This window comes from Ursus arctos, unplaced genomic scaffold, assembly GCF_023065955.2.
Source record: "Ursus arctos isolate Adak ecotype North America unplaced genomic scaffold, UrsArc2.0 scaffold_11, whole genome shotgun sequence".
NCBI lineage: Eukaryota > Metazoa > Chordata > Mammalia > Carnivora > Ursidae > Ursus > Ursus arctos.
Window position 1 is genome coordinate 17,678,464 of NW_026622775.1, and position 15,906 is coordinate 17,694,369.

At 34.4% G+C, this 15,906-nt stretch overlaps 1 long non-coding RNA gene across 2 annotated transcripts in view; it reads left to right on the plus strand.

Moving 5' to 3' along the window:
• Positions 1–15,906, plus strand: part of LOC125281010 (uncharacterized) — a 333,364-nt gene that overhangs the window by 278,293 nt on the left and 39,165 nt on the right. For both annotated transcript variants that reach the window (XR_007187984.2, XR_008958625.1), the window contains exon 4: positions 5,324–5,490. This is a non-coding gene — a long non-coding RNA (uncharacterized LOC125281010). The remainder of the gene's footprint in view (positions 1–5,323; positions 5,491–15,906) is intronic.

Below are 15,906 nucleotides of genomic sequence, written 5' to 3' on the forward strand. Positions count from 1 at the left end.
TGCAATACCATAACTTAATCACTGACACAGTTGGAAAAAAAAATAGAAACACACACAAAGTAGCAGGGAGAGACACGTGGAAACGGAAAATAATGGAAAAACATAAGTTGATTCAAATGTAGGAAAACAAAGAATCTTTCTATAGATTAAAGAAATAATAATGAAAACACATGATTTCCTAAACAAATCAACAGATGAATTGAAAGAGAGCTGTTGCCACTGGCATCTAAATTAGTGGCATGTAAAATCCAATGATCAGTACCACAAAGCACAGGACACAATAGGAATAGATTGAAATATGACCAAAAAAAGGAAATGTAAGAGAGATGTAAAATAGGGATCCGAGAGAGCTAATGGAATAGGAATTCCAGAAGAAGCAGAATGAATACATGGTGGAGAAGAAATAATTAGACAAATAGTAGGAGAGGTATTTGATCTGAGGAACTCAGTTCTGCACACTCCAAGTTTCATTGCATTCCATACTGCACTGATGGTGAAACTGAGGGAGAAAAGTCCTGAACTTAAGAAAAAGAGAAATCTGACAAGTTTCCAGGCTTATAGAAAAATTACCATCAAGGGAAAAAGAAATGGGGGGTGAAAGAGAGAGAGAGAGCCCTGAGCTTAATCCAAAATATAGGAAGATGAAAGCCAGAAGAGAGTAAGATTTTATCAGCCGATTATGAAGAAAAAGGACTGTAACTCAAAACAAATCAAATAACTGGAGTAAAATTAGACTCATTTCTTCATAATAAAGATTCAATGATAAATATGACCTTCAGCACCAAAGAAGTAAATAAACAAGCTAGAGTTATCTAACAGTAAATTATTTTAACCAAGGTGGAGTCTCACAGACCACTGGGAATCCAGTTTCTCATAATAAGATAAGAAATAAGAAAATCTAAGAAGGAAAAAGAAAACATGAATTATACCGCAAAGGCTAGTATATATATTCTTAGTGTCTTTAATGTATTCATTAGTGTCACAAATGTTAAAAAAGGAAATCCTAGACTTTATAAAATTTAATGTTTATCAGATGTGGGAGAAATCTTTTTAAAAAGAACAAAAATTCAGAAATTAGGAAAAATGTAGACAAACTCTTATACGAATATCTTCTTTTTATATAAAAAATGGAAAACAATGGACATAGATCCTCATTTGGATGGAGAATTACTTATATCAGCCATTTTACAGAGAATACGCTCAGACTTAGAACCTCAAAATTAATCTCTAAATAAGCAAACTTTGAAGAGCATAAAATGAACCTTAGCAAGTTTGGCTCTTGCAAGATCTTTTAGGAGAAAACAGATTATTTATGTCATCTGTTAGTGCCACTTAATTATACAAGCTAAATGGAAACCCTAACTGCTAATTCATCCTAAACACTTCTGGAATAAAAACATGCCATTTTATATAGTACAACAACCAGGAATCTAGGCCAAAAGATCTCTCTCAACAATAGAGACATAAATATATATGTCATGGTCAATGAAGAAGAATGAACCAAGCCATTTTTAAGAATGTGCCTAGAATGTGTACCTTATATCACGTGCAAGATCTCTAGCTCCTGTGCCTGTCATTGTAGGTCCTCAGTAAATTCTTGTTGATGATAATAGGTTCTGAGTTTTCTTTTTTCCTTTTGTACTTTAGAACTTCAGTTAGCATCACATTCAGTAGTTACAATATACTGCCATTGAGTATTTATCAAATTATTGAATGGAGGAAGCAAGGATCCAAAAACCAAAATGAGGGGTCCCTGGGTGGCTCAGTCAGTTAAGTGTCTGCCTTCAGCTCAGGTCATGATCTCAAGGTCCTGGGATTGAGCCCCGCGTTGGGCTCCCTGCTCAGTGGGGAGCCTTCTTCTCTCTCTCCTCCCCACTTGTGCTCTCTGTTGCTCTCTCTCCCAAATAAATAAATAAAATCTTTTAAAAAACACTTTTTAAAAAACAAAACAAAACAAAAAGAAACCCACGAAAACCAAAATGATTGACAATAAAATAAGAATTATTAGTGATAATGGTTATTAGATATCACTTTATGTTTTTATCTTGAGCCGAAAAAACCAGATCTGTGTGTGTGTGTGTGTGTGTGTGTGTGTGTGTGTGTGACTTTTACCTTTGAATAATGTCACTGAACAGCTGTGTTGTTGTTGTTGTTGTTGTTGTCATTTTATTGTTTCTTTCCCAGGCCTGTGAATGTTTTTAAATAAGTTACCATTCTGTTCTACATTTTCCAATGTCCTTCTGATTTTATCTATTTATTCAGGTGTCTGAACATGTGTAGAAACAGGGACCTGGGAGCTAGGTTTTCCTGCTATATTCAAGAACATAAATACTTGAGTTGGAAGGGAGAGACTACTCATCAATGATTGCTCATTGCTGAGTCAAATATGCCGATGAAAACATTGTCATTTTGTTTTTTGAAAGATTCTTGAATGAGGTTTGCTTGTTTTGTTATAAATGGTAAGGGATGCCTGCTTATTTAGAAAGATTGCCCCTCCCCCCATACACAAAAGAATAATTCACAGTTTTATGAATACAAAGTTTGAGAAATTATATTTTTTCTTCAGATATTTCACCTTTTTAAATAAAGAAAAAAATCATTACAGGTAAAGTTGAAAGCTTTTGCATGCCTCAACTGTTTCCATGATCTTCCCTGCCTTCCAGAGTTTACTGCAATCCTAAGATTCATATGTACCAGTCCCATGCTTGTTTGTGCTATTGTATATTTTTGTGCGAGGTTTTTTTTTTTAATTTGAGTGTATTCGACACACAATGTTACATTAGTTTCAGGTGTACAACTTAGTGATTTGACAAGTTCATATATTATCCTGTGTTCACCACAACTGTAGCTACTATGTGTCCCATTGCATCACTATTACAATATCATTGACTGTATTCCTTATGCTGTGTCTTTTATTCCTGTGACTTATTCATTCCATAACTGGAATTCTGTATCTCCCTCTCCCCTTCACCCATTTTGTCTATTCCCCCGTTCTCTCCCCTCTGGCAACCATCAGTTTGTTCTCTGTATTTATCTGTCTGATTCTGCTTCAATTGTTTATTCATTTTTTTAGATTTTACTTATGAGTAGAATTATATAGTATGTGTCTTTCTCAGTCTGACTTATTTCACCCAGCATAATACCCTCTAGGTGCATCCATGTGGCTCAAGTGGCATAATCTCATCTTTTTATGACTGTGTGATATTTGTGTGTGTGTGTGTGTGTGTGTGTGTGTGTGTGTGTGTATACCACATTTTCCTTATCCATTCATCTACTGATGGACACTTAGGTTGCTTCCACATCTTAGCTATTGTAAATAATGCTGCAATAAACATGAGGGGCAAAATCTTTTCAAATTAGTGTTTTTGCTTTCTTTGGGTAAATACCCAGTAGTGCAATTATTGGATCATACGGTATTTCAGTTTTTAATTTTTTGAGGAATCTCCCTACTGTTTTCCACAGTGGCTGTACCAATTTACATTCCCAGCAATAGTTCATGAAGGTTCCTTTTCCTCCTACTTTCCAACACTTCTTATTTCTCGTCATTTTGATTTCAGCCATTCTGACAGGTGTTAGGTGATATACCTGATAGTGATTTTGATATGCATTTTCCTGAGATTAGTGATGTTGAGCATCTTTTCATGTTTCCATTGGTCATCTATATGTCTTCTTTAGAAAAATGTCTATTTAGTTCCTCTGCTCATTTTTTAATTAAGTTGTTTGTTTTTTTGGTGTTCAGTTGTATAAATGCTTCATATATATGGAATATTAAACCCTTATTGGATATATCAATTGCAGATATCTTCTCCCATTCAGTAGGTTGTCTTTTTGTTTTGTTAGTGGTTTCTTTGCTATACAAAAGTTTTTCATTTTGATGTAGTCCCAATAGTTTATTTTTGCTTTTGTTTCCTTCGCCTCAGGAGACATATCTAGAAAAATGTTACTAAGGGCAATGTCAAAGAAATGACTGCCTATGTTTCCTTCTAGAAGTTTTATGGTTTTGTGTCTCATATTTAAGTCTTTAATCCATTTTGAGTTTATTTTTAGGTATGGTATAAGAAATTGGTCCAGTTTTATCCTTTTGCGTGTAGCTGTCCATTTTTCCCAGTACCGTTTATTGAAGAGAATACATGTTTTTTTCTCCGTTGTATATTCTTACCTCCTTTATCATAGGTTAATTGACCATGTAACTGTGGGTTTATTTCTGGGGTCTCTATTTCCTTCCATTGGCCTATGTGTCCTTTTTTGTGCCAGTGTCGTACTTTTTTTATTACTACTGCTTTGTAGTGTATCTTGAAATCTGGGATTGTGATACCTCCAGCCTTGTTCCTTCTCAGGATTGCTTTGACTATTCAGGGTCTTCTGTGGTTCCATACACATTTTAGTATCATTTGTTTCTAGTTCCATGAAAAATGCTGCTGTTATTTTGGTAGGGATTGCATTGAATATATCGATCACTGTGGGTGATATGAATTTTAACAACATTAATTCTTCCAATCCATGAGCATGGAATATTTTTCCATTCATTTGTGTCATCTTTCGTTTCTTTCACCAGCGTTTTATAGTTTTCAGAGCTGTTTTTAAATTACACATGAAGTTTGTGGAAAAATCAATGAAAGACTAAGTAGCAAAAGACTCTAATGTGAAAGCCATGGTTACTGGCCAGCTAACCTGCATATGTTACTTATAAGGTGCCCAGGACAAAATTGTGAAAAGGAATTCTGCCTTTTTTGTTCTCTCTTCATATGTTAGTTTCTTTTCTGTGTAGAATATATATACTTATATGCTACCTGGAACAAACCAAAGCAGTCAGTACAAATAAATATTAATTACTAGATCCACCATTGTAAATAGTCTGCCATTCATATCCATCGCGGCCTTTAGCCTTGATGTTGTTTTTGTAACTCTAGATCAGTGGAGGATTCAGGCACATGGAATATGTGTTCCCTAGGCTTTTCTTTGAATTTTTGCACATATCGCTTTCATTTTTAAGAAAACGTAGAAAATACAAATAAGTAAAAATAATAAAATAAACAATAATTATACTTTGTTAACATTACAAAATATGCCATTCTGAACTTATTTCTAAGACCATGCATATACATACATGAATGAGGTATGAATAAATGAGTAAATGAGGAATGAATGAATGAATGAATGAATGAATAAATAATTTAACAAAATGAGAAAATGTGTGTGTGTTTATATATACACACCCCTTATTCCCTCACCTCTCCAGGTATTTATCAAAAGGCACATTTTTGTTTGTTTGTTTGTTTGTTTGTTTGTTTGTTTTTAAAGATTTTATTTATTTATTTGACAGAGAGAGACAGCAAGAGAGGGAACACAAGCAAGCAGAGTGGGAGAGGGAGAAGCAGGCTTCCTGCCGAACAGGGAGTCCAAAGCGGCACTCCATCCCAGGACCCTGGGATCATGACCTGAGCCGAAGGCAGACACTTAATGGCTGAGCCACCCAGGCGCCCCAAAAAGGTACGTTGTTAGTGAGGTCTTCTCTGACTGCCATATCTAAGTTGCAACACCTCACACACACACACATAACACACACATGCATACACACACACACACTTTGTATCTCCCTTCTTGCTTTATTTTTCCTCTTTGCACTTTTATCAGTATTTTTCCTCTTTGCACTTATATCAGTATTTTTCTAGGTGTGTACCTACCCCCCCAACACTACCACCAGATTAAAACTCTGTGAGTGCAGGATTTTCATGTTTATTCACCACTTTTCCCCAGCAATATATGGCATACATTGACTATTCACTAAAGATAGTACAGTGAAAGACTGAGTATAAAAGCCTGGTTGATTCACAACTAACCTTGAGTGCTAAGCACACCGAATATAAATTTCAAAGCAATTTTGTGTCTGTTTCCCTTAATGGTCTAAGAAAGAATTAAGTTTGAAACAACTATTTATTTTTATGCCTAAAAAGGTGAGGGGATATAGAGTGTGGATTTCTGCCCTGAAGCAGATGTGCCTGCAGTGTTTGAGGGAAAAGCCAGGTGACCAGGGCTGCTCTAGCAGAGTTAGGAGGTGGTAGTAGGAGATGGAGTCAGAAGGCAATAGAAAGCCCTGGTCGTGGAGGGCCTTAATGCACTGATAAAGATTTATTTAATTTATATATGTATATAAATTTTACATATATATATATAACATATATATATATCTATATGCAGAAATATATATACACAGAAAGAAATTTTCTGAAACAAATTTTTTTTTTTAGAAAATTCTCCAGTGTCAACTATTCCTTGCTTAAAAATCCTTGAAACAGTAACGATGACAGAATGGCAAGTTCATTCTGAATCCCCAGTACACTTGAACTCTTGAACACAGACACATAATCATTAAGAAAACTGTTATTTGAGAAGTAAGGGCCCTTACTCTTTACCTTTCAAAGCTACATTTCTGCAGATGTAAATATTAAAGATTGATTTGAATCGTATAGGAATCTTGAACTTAGATTTGGAAAATAGTTTCCTAAGATGTGAACTAACAACATTCTAATAATCCAAACACCGTTTGGCATTTTGGGGGTGAAGGGGAGGGAGGAGTACTAGAGTAATCACCCTACAATCTTATATCCTTGATATTTTGCCACATTTAATTTTGAAGGCATTTTTCTGGCATCCGTCTCAGATGCTTCCATACACCATATTTACATTAATTACACTAAGAGACATAATTATAACTCATGACTAATTTGTTTTTAAAAAGAAGAGAAAGAACCCACAACAAGAAGCATGTTAAAAATAACACTGAGAATATAATTTAAGTGTTAGACTTAAACCAGCTAGTGTCAAAATACAGGCTTCCATTCCTAAGCAGGTCTGAATCTACATCATTACAACCTGACATGATTTGCCTGAATAATAGGACTAAAGTTTCATAAGAAGTGACCCTTAAAAAATGTATCTGTATTTTGTCTATGAGTGTTTTACTTAAGGAAAATAGTTAACTGCACTTGAATGCTTTCTATCTGTATGCAGTTGCACTTAGGAGAAAGATTCATCATTGATTATGCTCATTCTTAAATAAAATAGCCAATAGCTTGCCTGAAATTAACAGATGAATTTTCAGATGTGGACATGGAATGGTTTTGCACCAGCTATAAAACAAAAATACCCTAGCCACTGATGTTTGAAAAGTTGTTTGAGGTTTTGAAGGTTGGTTTGTGTTTTCTTTAAATATCCTAAGTGGAGAGCCTCTAGCCCTCATTCTAGAAATTAAATTCTGAAAAGAGTTTGCTCTCCTTAAGTACGACTGTTTCTAAAACCATAGTAATGTCATCATGTGCCCACTTATCAATGGAATCCCTGAAAATTCTGATTAATTGAAGTTAGCTTATTATCAAAATGGGTGGATAATATAATAATTGCAACACTATTATGGTTTTTAAAAAGCTATACATAGTGCTACATATGTAAAGACATTTGTAGTAGATATATAATGAAAATGCATGCAAATTGTGTTGATAAAGTGTGTTTCTTTTCCTTAAGAGAAATTCAAGTTCAGGGTTTTGAGTTCTTACAATAAAACTACATTTAAAAAGAATTTAAGTCCATTTTCTAGTTTTTCAAATCCATAGTAAGGAACTCAGGGTACCAAATGATCAGTGATGGTGAGCATCACATCAGCTAAAAGTCGGCATGTATCAAAATGTATAGAATATATGGGGGAAATTTTTAAGACAAAGTTGAAAACATTCTTAAGTGAAATATAACGTCAATGAAGGAACAGGGCTGGAATTCAAATCTTTCTGGTTAAAAAGCAAAATAAAATTCAACTAAGTAAAAGCCGCAGAGCTCTAACCATGATGCCAAAATGGATGGATGCAAAGATTTTGTGTTGGGTGCCTCAGTGGCTCAGTTGGTTAAGCATCTGCCTTCAGCTCAGGTCATAATCCTGGGGTCCTGGGATCAAGTCCCAGAGGGAGCCTACTTCTCCCTCTGCCTCTGCCTCTGTTTCTCATGAATGAATAAATAAATCTTTTTAAAAATTAAAAAAAAAAGATTTTGTGTAAAAATGAACATTCCTAAAGCTGTACAGTAGGAAGGCAGCTCTGTATGGATGTTGGGGCAGGGGGGAATGAAGGCAGTAGTGCATGTTGAGACAGCCCCCTCTGTATCCACCGGCACATCGGCCACTGAGTCGTTGATATGGTGTTTGAATAATTACTATCAGCTCAAGAGATAAACTTGACTGATCTAAGGATAAACGTATCCCCCCCTCCACAGCAGTCATTGATTCATTTAGGTCTGAAAATGTATTCCAATTAGGACCAAAGAGATATGAGAAGTTTCCTGCAGATCTCTGGAAAGTTTTTTCCTCAAAGATAACAATGGAAAGCTATGCACTTTCTTTCACTTTACAAAGAATGAAGCCCGGCCCCTCATGCCACTGGCAACAATAACCATAAGGTCATTCAGCCTTAGGATAAAATGAGCATTGCTGGGAAGCAAATCAAAAGACCAGAAAAGAATCCAGAACTGCTTATATTTGAACTCATGAATGAACTGATCCTAAAACCAGGTTTGCTTCTGGAATACTGGTTAGAGGAATTAGGAGGTGTCTTCACTGTTCAAATCAGCTTGATTTGTGTATGATTTGCATTTTCGGGCCTTGTAACTGATACAGAACTCAGTAAATATTTGACTCAAGATAAAACTAAGCATGAGTGTACCAGGACAATAACCCATAAAAGAGAAAGTTGCGGTAACAATGAATAAATATCTAGAATCTGTAAAATAAGGAAGAACGTGAAGGTATATTTTCATCCTTCTCTAGACAGTCTTGGAGAGCTGCTTAAACCAACAGCTGCCATTTGATCGCTAAATAACTTCCAACTCTGTGATTACCCCCTACCTGGGATTTAGTATGCAGATTCAACTTCAAATCTGGATTACAGGGAGAATTTCACAGTTCGTATTCTGAACTCGGCTTGGAAATCTCTTTGAAGATCAGCCAGAAGCTTACGGGAGTGCAAATGCCCTGCAGAAACTTACAGCTGTTCTTCTGTAGTTCCTGCTGAGCGAGCAGTCATTTTCCTAACGTGACAAAAATCTGATTACGCCGAGCAACACCTTTTGCAGGTTATTATATTCTCGTCTCCAAAGTACACTAACCTCCTGGTCTATTTCTTTTCTGAATTTCCCAGTAGGGAAATGCTAAAATTATGATTTCCTCTTAAGAAGTATACATGAATCTTATACTAAGTAGGGAGTTTTTGTTTGCCCGTTTCTGTTTTTTCTTTTGGGTAGCAACCCAAATAAAGGGTTCTACAACACTCAACATTTTCTATTCTGCTTTTTGTTATGTATAGATGCTTGGCTATAATTTCTATTAAATGTCAGTCTGATAAATGGTTTTCTTTAAAGAAGTATTACACATTTTTTGGCCCCATTTGAAAATATGTTGCTTTTAGCATGAATGAAAATATACTCTTATGTTTACGTATTTTTTATGAATACAAATTTCTTCGAAAATGTGTTCATTTCTGAAGCTGAGATTGTGTGAGTGCTGAAAACTATGGAGTAGACACACTGGAATATGCTTAACAAGTGTAAATCTAGAGTAATTTAAGTCTAACGAAATTAAAATGAATCATAATTAAAGACAATAAGTCAATTAAACGTTCAAGTAATTTCAGTTACCAAGAGGAATGCCCTTTTAACTTGTATTCCATATTAAAAACCAAATTAGTCCCTTCAATTTATGTCACAAAACAAAAAAATAACAATTTAAAAATCAGTATTCTTGCTCTTAACAATACAAACATCAATAATACAAGTGTGCTCTTAAAATACAAAAACAAAAAATTAACTGGTTTTATAAATAAAAATACTGATTTTGCACACACACACTCAGGTTTCAGTGATAGAAAATGACCATATTTCTATTTGTATCTTAAAAATAGATTATTGAAGACCAAATTGACAAAAATTATTATAGATAAGAAAAGTCAACCAAGTATGTAATTACATTTGTTCCTATCAAACAGCTTCTTAATTTTTCTTTCTTCTCACAGCACTGAATGTGAGACTTCATTAAATCTCAGCATTTATATATTGAGTCATGTAAGTGAAGTTTTATTAAGAGTTACTAATTCATATCATAATCTTTTGGGGGGTGAAGGCAGGTGTTAGTTCTTTAAAATACTTAGGCATTATCTCTCTTTCATTAAAATACATTTGTACAACTCTATGTCATCAGTACTATTATCTCCAATTCCATTAAACTCCAGAAAAATATCACCCGAAAAGCTATTTTGCATTGTAATATTTACTTTTTTTTTTTTTTAAGATTTTATATATTTATTTGAGAGAGAGAGCACAAGCAGGGAGAGCAGCAGAAGGAGGGAGAAGCAGGTTCCCAGCTGAGCAGGGAGCCCTACGTGGGCCTTGATCCCAGGACCCTGGGATCAGGACCTGAGCTGAAGGCAGACACTTAACCGACGAAGCCTTCCAGGTGCCCCTGTAATATTTACTTCTAATGTACAAAAACACAGACCCCATAAATATGAAAAACAAATACTAACAATGAACAATTTTGTTGCCTCTTTTATTAATAATTAGAAGTAGCATTTTTCATATATCAAAAATTAATTTATCTTAGGAAAACTGAGATATATAGTAAAAAATACAATGCAAGAAGGGTGCCTGGGTGGCTTAGTCATTAAGCGTCTGCCTTCAGCTCAGGGCATGATCCCAAGGTCCTGGGATTGAGCCCCACATCAGGCTCCCTGCTCTACTGGGAGCCTGCTTCTTCCTCTTCCCCTCCCCCTGCTTGTGTTCCCTCTCTCGCTGGCTGTCTCTCTCTCTATCAAATAAATAAATAAAATCTTTAAAAAAATACAATGCAACATTATAAATCTTATAGGACATTATTCATCATATTGTTAAAACTTATAAGAATAAAAACAGTAATTTGCTTATATATGCGGCCAGTGCTCCTGAGTCATCACCACGTGCTCAGTCTTGTTCTGCCAGTGTTGGGTAAGCGTTCATCCATCATCCACCACAGAGACACCTACTCAGCTGCAGGCAGAATGGCTGGAAGTGGTTGTATATTCTCTAGCTCATGTTTCCAGGTGAAACAAATTACCTCATACTGATATCAAATCTATATTTATCTCAGTAATCCACACACTAACCAAATGATTGAAGCAGCTTAGAGTTAGTTACACACACACCTATTTCCCACTACATCAACAAATAAAGTGCACTACTTAATTTGCTAGATATTTTTTTTAATCAAAATATGGGTACTATGGAGAAAATACTCATAATTGAGAACTTAAGAAAACATCAGCCATTTGTGGGGCACCGGATATGAGGACATTTTGGGGAAAAAAAATTAGGTGCCCAATAAGCATATGAAAAGATGCTCAATCTCATTCTGTTAAGAAACAATATAATCTTTCTACTGCAGTAGGAAGATCGGTAGGAGAAGAAAGGGAAGAAGAAAGGGGCGGTAAACAGAAGGGGGAAGGAACCATGAGAGACTATGGACTCTGGGAAACAAACTGAGGGCTTCACAGGGGAGGGAGGTGGGGGAATGGGATAGGCCGGTGATGGGTAGTAAGGAGGGCACGTATTGCATGGTGCACTGCGTATTATATGCAAGTAATGAATCATGGAACTTTACAACAGAAACCAGGGATATACTGTATGGTGACTAACATAATATAATAAAAAATATTATTATAAAATTTAAAAAATACTACAATTCACTTATTGTGGTGAGCATTTCATAATGTATATAATTGTTGAATGACTATGCTGTACACCTGAAACTAATATAATATTACATGTCAATGATACACCAATTAAAAATTAAAAAAATAAAACCTATATTTAACCTATAAAAAAAAAGAAACAATATAGTCTTCCATATAACAAAAATTTTAAAACTTTATAAAATATAGTATTGGTCAGGATATAGGACAGTAGTCATTAACTCACACTGTTGAGGGGAGTCAAAATTGGTTCATGTATTGGGGCAGACTTTTGACTTGCATAGGCAAACTTAAAATAGCATGGATTCCTTTACCATGTATCTTGCAAAGATATCATATATTTTTATAAAGAAATGTTTGCACAATTAAGCTTAAATGCATGTAATAAGTATAGTCATTTCAAGATTTTTTTAAATAACAAAAAATGGGGGGAAGCAACTGGTTAAAATTTTTCCTTTCTTTCATTTCTTTCTTTTTTCCTTCCTGAGTGTAAGGCTTTTCTTCCTCTCATTCATCAAATATGTAGCAGAATGTTTATTCTGTGTCAGATATAATGTAGACTCAAAAGGAGTCATTGCAGAATTTTACATAGTAGCCTAATTTTTTTTAAATTTTGAATTGTTTTTAATTTCAAAATGATGACTTCAGCTGTAATGTGGATAACAGATATGAGGAAACTGATAATGGTAAGAGGACAGAAATAATGAACATGGGCAGAGCAGTTACACATAATCAAACCCTGAGATATTGTGCAGATAATAAAAAGAATAAAATAGGATATGTGTTGATTTGGACCAAGGGCCACATTATATTAATGTTATGAAAGCAAAGAATAAATATAAAATCATGTGGAAATACAGAAGTATTTGATTTCAGGAAGGATAACAAAAATTTTAATATTAATTACTCTTAGCAAATGGAAGTAAAAACTAAAGAAATTGAATGAAAGTAGACATTTTATTTATTTTAGTTTCTGTATTGCTCACATTCTTACAATGATTTATATAACTTTTACTATTTTTAACAGAATTAACAAGTTTAGGATTATAGGATATTTTGGTATTTAATATATTATACATTGAAAGTAATTACAATTATCATTTTAAAATGTTTTCTCCAATTTATATTGTTCTTATAATTTCTCAAAAAATTTTATAGTATTTTACATGTGTGACAATATTTTATTAGGCTTCCTCATTTTCCTTAACTTTCTTTTCCCTAATAAATAAGGAACTAGGAAGCACAATTTATAAGATACAATTTAGGGGCACCTGGTGGCTCAGTCGGTTAGACATCCACGTTCTGGTCTCAGCTCAGGTCTTGACCTCAGGGTGGTGGGTTCAGGCCCCACATTGGGCTTTACAGTGGGTGTGGAGTCTACCTTAAAAAAAAATATATATATATATATATATATATACATATATACATATATATATGTATATATATATGTATATATAATCTAAACCAAAATAAAAAACAAAACTAGAAAGCAGAAATATTTATTTTATATATAAAAAATATTTTTATTTTATTTTAATTTATCAAATCTACTTCATATTTGTCCTTGAAATGGGGCATATCTTTTTGCAAGAATTTGACTTTACACAGTCCTAATAGTTCTACCTTTCAGATACACATTTTGGGTTATTTTTGCTTACAAAAGCCAAGATGACACAATAAATACTTTTAGTGCATTCTATTACACTAGAATAGAGAGACTCGAAACAAGATGAATTGCCTGATTTCATGTTTGGTAAAAGATTAAATCCTAAGAAAAGGAATCAGGCCATCTGCAAGAATACTTGCCGAACATTTATGGTATCATTTTTGGCTGTTTTAAAATTAGTTTCATACAATATTTGTGCTTTTGTAATTGGCTTATTTAACTCAGTATAACGCCTCAAGTTTCGTCCATGCTGTAGCGTGTGTGAGAATTTCCTCCCTTCTTAAGGCTGAGTAATATTCCAAAGTACATATATACCACAGTTTGTTTATCCATTCATCTAGAATGGAACTTGGGTTACTTCCTGTTTCTGGCCGTTGTGAATAATGCTGCTATGAACATGAGTGTGATCTGTCTGAGTTCCTGCTTTCATTTCTTTTGGATATATATCCAGCAGTGGAATTGCCGGAGCATAAGACAACCCTGTGTTTATTTTTTTGACCAATCTGATGGTTCCAAAGATCAATCTTGTGTTATGTATATTTTACCACAATGAAAATCAAAAGCAGGAATAATTAATTTTAGCTCGATATAAAGAATCTTATCTCACTGAAATTCCCAAACTCTGTGCATCAGAGAATCTCTATTTTCACACAAAATCCATGTTGACTTTTCTGCTTCCTGACTTGTACATCTTTCAGTTCCATAATCTTTATATTATACCAGTCTTCCCATCCCAACAGGACGTGAGTCCAGACGCACATACAGCCACTTTTGGACATAGAAAGGATTCCAGCTCATCAGATCCAAGCAGTTTATTATCTTTTCTCAGATTCAAAATAGTTTAGAAGTCAGAAAATCGGGGTCCAATTTCTCTCTCTGCCAATTACTCAAACTGTAAATTTTCAAACATCATTTAACTTTTTTTATTCATTATTTGCTCATTTATTCACTGTTTAAAGATTTATTTATTTACTTGAGAGAGAGAGAGTAGGGGAGAGGGAGAGAATCTCAAGCAGACTCTCCACTGAGTGTGGAGCCCAATGAGGGGCTTGATACCATGACCCTGAGATCATGACCTCAGCCGAAACCAAGAGTCAAACACTCAACTGACTGAGCCATCCGGGCTCCCCTATTCATTGTTTAAAAATGTATTGAGCACCAATAATTCTCCAGAAACTATGCTAGGTGCTAAAAATGCAAAGGGATCATGACATCCTCTGTCAAGAAGTTTACAGTTACTTGGGCAAGAATAGCTGCCTAATATCCTTCACAGGGATAAAGTAGGTAACTTTTCAAAAGTAATCCATGAAAAGGGGCTTTGTATATTTTCAAGCATTAAATGCATACAGTGTGATTAATATTACTCACACTGACTCCCTATTACACTTAGGATACTCTCAAATCCCCATAAAAAATAGAGAAGGAGATTTTAACCAGAGTAAAGAATGCCATTCCTTATTTGTACAGCAAAAAGAACAACAACAATGAAAAGGTATGACAAGCAATATTTTTTAGTATTAAAAATCTAGCCCAACTTATACATTTGACTTTTCCAAATCTTGCTCTCTTTCCATGAGCCACGTATTTATATTTAATGATGGCTTTCAAGATGTATTTACATAAAGGGAAGATCTGCACAGCTTTCTCTCCCTTTAATTAAAAATGAAAGCAGCAATTATAAAAATAATAGAGGAAATAAGCCCTGCCTTATGAGGACATTTAACATGTCAGAAGAGATCCTACAGGCAACCACCTATGGGTATACCTCAACTGACCTCATACATCAAAGAGTTGAATTAATAAGGTGTGTTTAATGATAATAATGCTGATTCAATTAGCCACCATTTCTCATTCTTCATTATTTTCTAATAAATAAATTTTCTTGTCTATTTTTCCTATGCAGTCCTAGGCTAAATAGGAATTTAGTTGCATGGTTAATATCAGAAATTAGATGCTCTCGTTATCTTAGTGTCAGGTACTCTAGTAACAATGCCAAAATAAACCAGCACTGGTCTCTATTAAAATGCAATAAAACAAAATGTTTTATCTCAGTTACTACATTGTTAACAAATAAAGATGCCTTGCCACTGAAAAAACTTAAAAGCCAGGATGAAACGTTGTAATTTAAACTAGTCAAACATTGGATCAACTTGAAAGATAATATGGGGAAGCAGTTGGAGAAAACAAAATGTCAGCAGCATCCTTCAACAGAGAAGTGTAGAGAGGAGTTTGCTACTTGGTTTCAGTTTCAGAAATTAGCAAGATTATTTGGAAATGATCATTAGGATATCTGTATTAAAACAATATAATATGTATTAGTCGTCACCAGTGTTAAAGTGTATACTCATTCATTAAACAAATGTTTCATGAGACTGGGAATTCAGGGAGGTTTCATCGAGAAAGGGATACACATACAGAGATGAAAGGAGAGTTATCACTGGCAAAGTCAGAAGATTGAGAAAGTGTGACAAGTGTGTATAT